The sequence below is a fragment of the Rana temporaria genome, chromosome 10, assembly GCF_905171775.1.
Source record: "Rana temporaria chromosome 10, aRanTem1.1, whole genome shotgun sequence".
NCBI classification, from domain to species: Eukaryota; Metazoa; Chordata; class Amphibia; order Anura; family Ranidae; genus Rana; species Rana temporaria.
The window spans coordinates 131,633,823-131,642,466 of NC_053498.1; positions in this window are offsets into that span (position 1 = coordinate 131,633,823).

Consider the following 8,644-nt stretch of genomic DNA (forward strand, 5'->3'; position numbering starts at 1 on the left):
TGTGTCTCGTGCGACAGGTTGTGGTGTGGTAGGGATCCTTGGATCTTTGTCTTTTCACGAGAGTACAGGGTAATGGCACATAAAACAGGACCGTTGAGTGCCTACGCCGTGAGGCATGGGGTGATATATGTGGAGGGATTCGGGTATATTGGAATAGTTGGGGAGATGGGATAGAGCCTGGAGTCCAGTGCATTGAGGTGCTGACCTCCACTACGTATGGTTGGTGGCCTCAAGGGTGCTGGTTCCATGTACACGCAATACTGTACGGACTAATGTTATTGTATATCCTTAAATGTTTTATCTGGATGGGCTCTCGCCCAGTTGTGAACACATGTAAGTTGTTTTTTGTACGCATCCTACAGTACTGTATGATTATCTTTTTTGCTTCAATAAACCTTTTCTTGATTAAAAAAAAAATCTATCCGCTGGAATCCATCCCAACGGATGGATCCGCTGGTCTGTACAGACTCACCGGATCCATCCGTCCGAAGGGATCCCCCGCATGCGTCGTAATGATTCGACGCATGCGTGGAATTTCTTATATGACAGCGTCGCGCACGTCGCCGTGTCATAATCGCGGCGACGGCGCGACACGTCATCGCCAGAGGATTTCGGCGCGGATTTCAATTCGATGGTGAGTACACTCCATCGCATTGGAAATCCGCGCAAATCCTCTCGTGTGTATGGGGCCTAATAGTTGCCCTGAGGACAGATTCTCCCAGCTGTGGATCTCTGCTGCTCCTCCAGAGTTACCCTGGGCCACTTGGCTGCTTCTATGATTAACCTCCTTGGCAGATTATGATTGTAAGATTTTTTGATGCTGAAAGCGGTACAATGTTTTGCATGGAAATTTGGCATTTTATATTGTAGGTCTGCAATTCTTAGGAATAACTCACTTAAAGTGGATGTAAACCCCCCAAAAAAAATTTTTTTTCTTTATTTGTCACAATGTAGAGTATAAGATTTCCTATCATCTGTGCCCAGTCTTGCCACACAGAAAATTAACAGACTTCCAGATAAAACCCTGTCTAAATACAAAGTCCATTCCTCTCTTCTTGCTTTGAGTGACAGGTTATTTACATATCTAGCTTGGACATGTTTATCATAATATGAGGTAATCCACAGTATAAAAAGTGAGAAATCCACCCCTCCCCCACATAACACATCCTGGTAATATACAATGACCTGTGGATCACCTCATATTATGATAAACATGTCCAAGCTAGATATGCAAATAACCTGTCACTCAAAGCACTTTACACACAGCTCTCCCCGTTCTTCATTTCCGTGACCGTGGGACTCGGGGGGGGGGGGCCCGATCTCCGCTGGAGTCCCGCGATCGGTCCCCAGAGCAGAAGAACGGGGAGAGCTGTGTGTAAACACAGCTTCCCCGTTCTTCACTGTGGCGCCGTCATCGATCGTGTGTTCCCTTATATAGGGAATCACAAATCGATGACGTCACACCTACAGCCACACCCCCCCTACAGTTAGAAACACAGATGAGGTCATAACCCAATCAGCGCCCCCTTGTGGTTAACTCCCAAACAGCAATTGCCATTTTCACAGTAAACAATGCATTTTTTGCTGTGAAAATGACAATGGTCCCCAAAAATGGGTCAAAATTGTCCGCCATAATGTCGCAGTCACGAAAAAAATCGGTGATCGCCGCTATTAGTAGTAAAAAAAATTAATAAAAATGCAATAAAACTATCCACTATTTTGTAAACGCTATAAATTTTGCACAAACCAACCGATAAACACTTATTGCGATTTTTTAGGTAGGTAGAAGAATACGTATCGGCCTAAACTGAGGGAAAACATTTTTTTTATATATTTTTGGGGGATATTTATTATAGCAAAAAAGAAAAAAAATATTGATTTTTTTTCAAAATTGGCGCTCTATTTTTGTTTATAGCGCAAAAAATAAAAACCGCAGAGGTGATCAAATACCACCAAAAGAAAGCTCTATTTGTGGGAAAAAAAGGACGCCAATCCCGGGTATAATAAAGTTTGAAACAAAATCATAAATTATAATATAATAACTATAAATAATTATCAAAAATAATAACATTTATTCAATAATGTAATCAACTCAAAAACACTGAAATTTTCTCAGTTGCAGAATTGTCGCCATCAGTTGATTATTTTCCCCACAAGTCACTATCGCTCAATTCCGCAAGTGTTCTAATTTACTATAGCTGGTCTAAAACTGCTTTTGACGTAAAAGGGACACTTTTTGGTTGCTACAGACATTCTCCAGTTTCCAGGCAGAAAGAACAGTATATACAGTGCCTTGCAAAAGTTTTCACCCCCCCCCCCCCCATGGCTTTCTACCTATTTTGTTACATTACAGCCTTTAGTTCAATGTTTTTTTATTCTTTATTTTATGTGATGGATCAGAACACAACAGTCTAAGTTGGTGAAGTAAAATATATACATAAAACAATTTTTCAGAAAAAAATAAAAAAAAGAGATAATTGGCATGTGTGTATGTATTCACCCCCTTTGTTATGAAGCCCATAAAAAACTCTGGTGCAACCAATTGCCTTCAGAAGTCACATAATTAGTGAAATGATGTCTAAGTAATGTAGTAGTGCAATCCAAGTGTCACATGATCTGTCATTACATATACACACCTTCTTGAAAGGCCCCAGAGGCTGCAACACCTAAGAAAGAGGCATCACTAACCAAACACTGCCATGAAGACCAAGGAACTCTCCAAACAAGTAAGGGACAATGTTGAGAAATACAAGTCTGGGTTAGGTTATAAAAAATAAATAAAAAATCCAAATCTTGGATGATCCCTAGGAGCACCATCAAATCTATCATAATAAAATGGAAAGAACATGACAACAGCAAACCTGCCAAGAGACGTCCGCACACCAAATTTCACGGACCGGGCAAGGAGGACATTAATCAGAGAGGCAGCACAGAGACCTAAGGTAACCCTGGAGGAGCTGCATAGTTCCACAGCAGAGACTGGAGTATCTGTACATAGAACAATAAGCTGTAAGCTCCATAGAGTTGGGATTTATGGCAGAGTGGCCAGAAGAAATCCATTACTTTCAGCAAAAAACAAAATGGCACGTTTTGAGTTTGTGAAAAGGCATGTGGGAGACTCCCAAAATCTATGAAGGAAGGTGCTCTGGTCTGATGAGACTAAAATTTTACTTTTTGGCCATCAAAGAAAACGCCATGTCTGGCGCAAACACATCACATCACCCAAAGAACACAATCCCCACAGTGAAACATGGTGGTGGCAGCATGGGGGGGGGGCGTGGCTTACGGCTGATGACGTAGGAAGCACAGTGCGAGAGCTCTGCCGAAAATCCAGCTATCTATCCTGATTACAGGCTCCTGAAGTACCCACAGCGCCCGGAATACACACCGGAGCTTCATCCCCGATCCAGCGGTGCAGTTTTCCCCGTGAATCGGCAGTGGACATGTTCCGCAAAGGCAGCAAGGAATCTCTGCAGCCCTCAGAGTATGGAGGCCAAGATGGCAACCCGGACCCAGCGCTCGGCAAAGGAAGCAACCATGAGGATGTTCAGCGGCGCTCTGGGGAAGGGTGGCACGTCTAAAACACCCTCTCATCTCATGGATGCATCTGATCTGGACTCTCCTTCAGAGGCCCTAAAACAGGCATGGCTGTAAGACGCAGACCAGACCTCCTCATGGGACACAGCGAGTACTCCTGCTACAGATGACAATGCCAGGGCCCTGACGGACCAGGACAAACAGACCCCTGAACCGACCCTGAGAGACATTTTTGCAGTTATGATAGTCATTATATTAATGGATGTTTTGCAGGATAAGGAGATTAAAGGGGTGACACTGGAATAGAATATGGTTAGACAGGACATGCAGAAACTGCAGGATCACACAGCTGGACTGGAAGACAGAGTGAGCACTGTGGAGGATGATGTTGCCCCGCTACAGAGAGATGTTCACCATATGCAATCTATTATTACTGGCCACGCGGCCCGTTTGGAAGACATGGAAAATAGGCAGAGGCGCAATAATGTCCGTGCGGTTGGCATACCGGAGAGGCCTGAGGGCAAGAATCCTGTGGCATTTATTGAGAACTGGCTGATTAGCACATTTGGCAAGGATGTCTTGGTAGGTTTGCAGTTGTGCCATATTCTTTCCATTTTCGAATGGTGGATAGAACAGTGCTCCGTGAGATGTTCAAAGCTTGGGATATTTTTGTATTTTATTTTTTTAACCTAACCCTGCTTTAAACTTGTCCACAACTTTTTCCCTGACCTGTCTGGTGTGTTCCTTGGCCTTCATGATGCCGTTTGTTCCCTGCGGTTCTCTAACAAACCTCTGAGGGCTTCACAAAACAGCTGTATTTATACAGAGATTAAATTACAGGTGAACTCTATTTACTAAATTAGGTGACCTCTGAAAGAAATTGGTTCCACTAGATTTTAGTTAGGAGTATCAGAGTAAAAGGGGGCTGAATACAAATGTACGCCACACTTTTCAGATATTTATTTGTAAAATTGTTTTGAAAACCATTTATCATTTTCCTTCCACTTCACAATTATGTGCCACTTTGTGTTGGTCTATCACATAAAATCCATTTACAATTTCAGTTGCAACATGACAAAATGTGGAAAATTTCAAGGGGTATAAATACTTTAAGGCACTGTATATAATATGAGTATCACTTGTATAAGTGACTTGAATTACTGAAATAAATTAACTTTTTGATATTTAATTTTTTTGAGACACACCTGTACTGTCTAGTACTCTTGGTAAGTACCGTATTTACCGTATATACTCAAATATAAGCCGAGGAACCTATTTTTACCACAAAAAAAAAATTAGAAAATGTATTGACTAGATCGGGGATATGCAATTAGCGGACCTCCAGCTGTTGCAGAACTACAAGTCCCATGAGGCATAGCAAGACTCTGACAGCCACAAGCATGACACCCAGAGGCGGAGGCATGATGGGACTTGTAGTTTTGCAACAGCTGGAGGTCCGCTAATTGCATATCCCTGGACTAGAGTATAAGCCTAGGTTGTCCATGACTAGACTGACGTTTAACATAGTAGTCTATGGAAAGGGGTGCCCGGCTTTGAAAGAGAGAAAAAAAAAATATTCGGTGCTCCCCAGCCGTATGTCGCCCAGACAACAAACTTTGCACACTTGTAAAGGAGAAATGGAGCTACATATGTGCCAAGTTCTGGGTCCAGGGGACCTACGACTGGCCGGTAGCGGGTCCCCAAACACACCTACTGTTTAACATGGGAGTCTATGGAAGGGGTGCCCGGCTTTGAAATATCGGTGCTCCCCGGCCGTATGTCCCCCAAACAACAAACTTTGCACACTTGTAGGGGAAGAGTGGGGCTACATGTGTACCGGTACCGGATCCCCAAAGTCCGGGAGATCAGGCGCAAAAAGGTGACCCGAGTATAAGCTGAAAAATTTGCTGAAAAACTCGGCTTATACGGTAATAAAAACTCAAAAACTCACTGCAGTTAACCCAAGGCCAGTGCTTTGTCTGAAATGTTACCTCAATCTCTGTGAAGAATCTTAGCGGTGTGCAAACTAGACAGGAAGGATTTTTTTTTTTTTGCTACGCAACTCAATAAAAATGGTGATTAACCAGTAAATTAAAACCTCATTTGTTTTGTGACACACATACATGACAAATAAACTTAAAAAAAAAAGAAAAAATCTAGATTATTAGTTACAATTTACTCTTGATTAAAACAATTTATACAAAATATAGTATTTTTTCCCTTAGAATTTGAATACAAGATTAAAAAAAAACTTCAATGTAGAAACTAACATCTGTATTTTAACTCTGGAGCCGATAAGGCATTACTGGCTCATCAGTAAACACATTAACAATTAACTGACAAACATCCCTTTTTGGCTTGTGAATGCTGCAATGTGCACCGTGTTACTTCCTGTGGTTGAGATGTGGCCTGCTTTTTTTTTTTGCATTTTAGGGGAACAAACTGCAACATTTCCATACATATAACAAGAGGTCTTTGTTGCTTGCGGACATTCAAGAAAATCAAGAGAACAATGCAATGCTGCCCAGATGGAAAAAATAGTGCAAACAGCATCCGTGCGCCATTGTCTATTCTATGTCATTGTCAGATGGCCACTGAGCTCGCAATATACCTTACAATCTGACTGTACAATCGTTATTCAAAAAATAACCTTTAAAAGGGGTAACTCCACTTTCATGGTAAGAAAAAATAGCAAATAAAAAAAAAATTATATAGCATATACATTGTCATATTGTAATTGAATTAGAGCTGCACGATTCTGGTCAAAATGAGAATCACGATTCTTTTGCTTAGACTAAATATCACGATTCTCTCATGATTCTCAAAAACAATGCCAGAACCCCCCCCCCCCCCCCAATAAATAAACCTGTGATTTATCTGAAAATGGGAATATATAAAAAACAGACCAGTGATATGTCTATAATGTTAAAGACCATATAACTCCAATGAAAAAAGCAGAATCAAACTTTGATTCTGCTTTTTTCATAGGAGTTATATGGTCTTTAACATTATAGACATATCACTGGTCTGTTTTTTATACATCAGAAGCAGTACCGCCAGCAACCATTGGGTGGGGCATGGATACATACAGTTGTACAGAACTGTGAGAAAGATTAATACATCAGAAGCAGTACCGCCGGCAACCACTGGGTGGCGCATGGATACACGCTAGAGTTGTACAGATCTGCAAGAGAAGCCCAGGCATCCATCCAGCGGCGCAGGCTGCTGACGTCAGTTCCGATATCGGCGCCATTTGCGTTCCACGCTGGTTACATAGAACTGGCCGTGAAACAGAATAACGTTGTACAGTCAGACTGTAATGTGTAGGGTGAGCTTTGAACTGCCGAACAATAAAACCCAACTCAAAGAATGAATATTGGTCATATACTTATAAACACGAAGCCCTGAAGTTCATCTAAAGCCAAAACTTTTTTTTTTTTAGATTGAATAAAGTGGCGACATGTTAGAATCCCTTGTAAGGTTTTTACTGCTGTCTGTGTTTCCATTAGGGAGATTTACTCTCTCCTGATCAGCATTGTTCCTGGGACTGAAAAACTAGAGAGGATCCTAAATTTGTCACCAGAACAGGAATATGGGAAACGTTTCCAATTGGGACATAATTTTTTAACCATTTTTTTTACTCCATCCAAAAATGAAAAGAAAGTCATCGGCTTTAGAAATACACTATATTGCCAAAAGTATTGGGACGTCTGACTTAACTCGCACATGAACTTTAATGGCAACCCAGTCTTAGTCCGTAGGATTCAATATTGAGTTGGCCCACCCTTTGCAGCTAGAACAGCTTCAACTTGTCTGGGAAGGCTGTCCACAAGGTTTATGGGAATGTTTAACCATTCTTCCAGAAAAGCATTTGTGAGGTCAGGCACGGATGTTGGACAAGGCCTAGCTTGCAGTCTCCGCTCTAATTCATCCCTAAGGTGTTATTTCAGGTTGAGGTGTCGGCCAGTCAACCCAAAATTCGCTCATTTATGTCTTTATGGACCTTGCTTTGTGCACTGGCCCAAATCATTTGTTGGAGGGGGGATTATGGTGTGGGGTTGTTTTTCAGGGGTTGGGCTTGGCCCTTTAGTTCCAGTGAAGCAAACTCTTAAGACGTCAGCATACCAAGACATTTTGGACAATTTTATGCTCCCAACCAGTGCGCAAAGCAAGATCCGTAAAGACATGGATGAGCAAGGATGGATGTCCAACATGTCTTGGTGTCCTGACACCTTAAGGAGTTCCCTTCACTGGAACTATCGGGCCAAGCCCAACCTCATGAAAACAACCCCACACCATAATCCGCCCTCCACCAAATGATTTGGACCAATGCACAAAGCAAAGTCCATAAAGACATGGATGAGTGAGTTTGGGGTGGAGGAACTTGATTGGCCTGACCTTAATCCGATAGAACACCTTTGCGATGAATTGGACTGTGAGCCATTCGTTCTTGTCACAGATGCGCTTCTGGAAGAATGGTCAAATATTCACATAGACACACTCCTAAACCTTGTGGACAGCCTTCCCTGAAGAGTTGAAGCTGTTATAGCTGCAAAGGGTGGGCCAACTCAATATTAAACTCTATGGACTAAGACACCATTAAAATTCACGCGTGTGTAAAGGCAGGCGTCCCAATACTTTTGGAAATTTAATGTACTATAAAAGGGATAGAATAATGAGCCGTCATTGCAAAAATTTTCAAGCTCCAGGACTGTGATCCTGATCCTTCGATTTGGAGACTTACTGACTGAACAATTATATATCCCAACGTCTAACTGGCTGCATATGTGTTCCAAATCTTGGTTTTCCTAAATGGGGAAGTATGACAGCCCTTTAGGCTTTCACATTTCAAAAAAGTCAGCGTTACATTCAGCCAAATTCCTATCCTGACAGATTCCCTTTATCGTATATATAAGTGCTTTAATGGGTACAGAAGTAGATCTTTTTTTTAGGCTAAACCAGGGGTCTCCAAACTATGGCCCTCTAGTTGTTCAGGAACTACAATTCCCATCATGCCTAGTTGTGTTTGTGAATGTCAGCGTTTTACAATGCCTCATGGGATGTGTAGTCCTGCAGCAGCTGGATAGCTGTAGTTTGGAGATCCCTG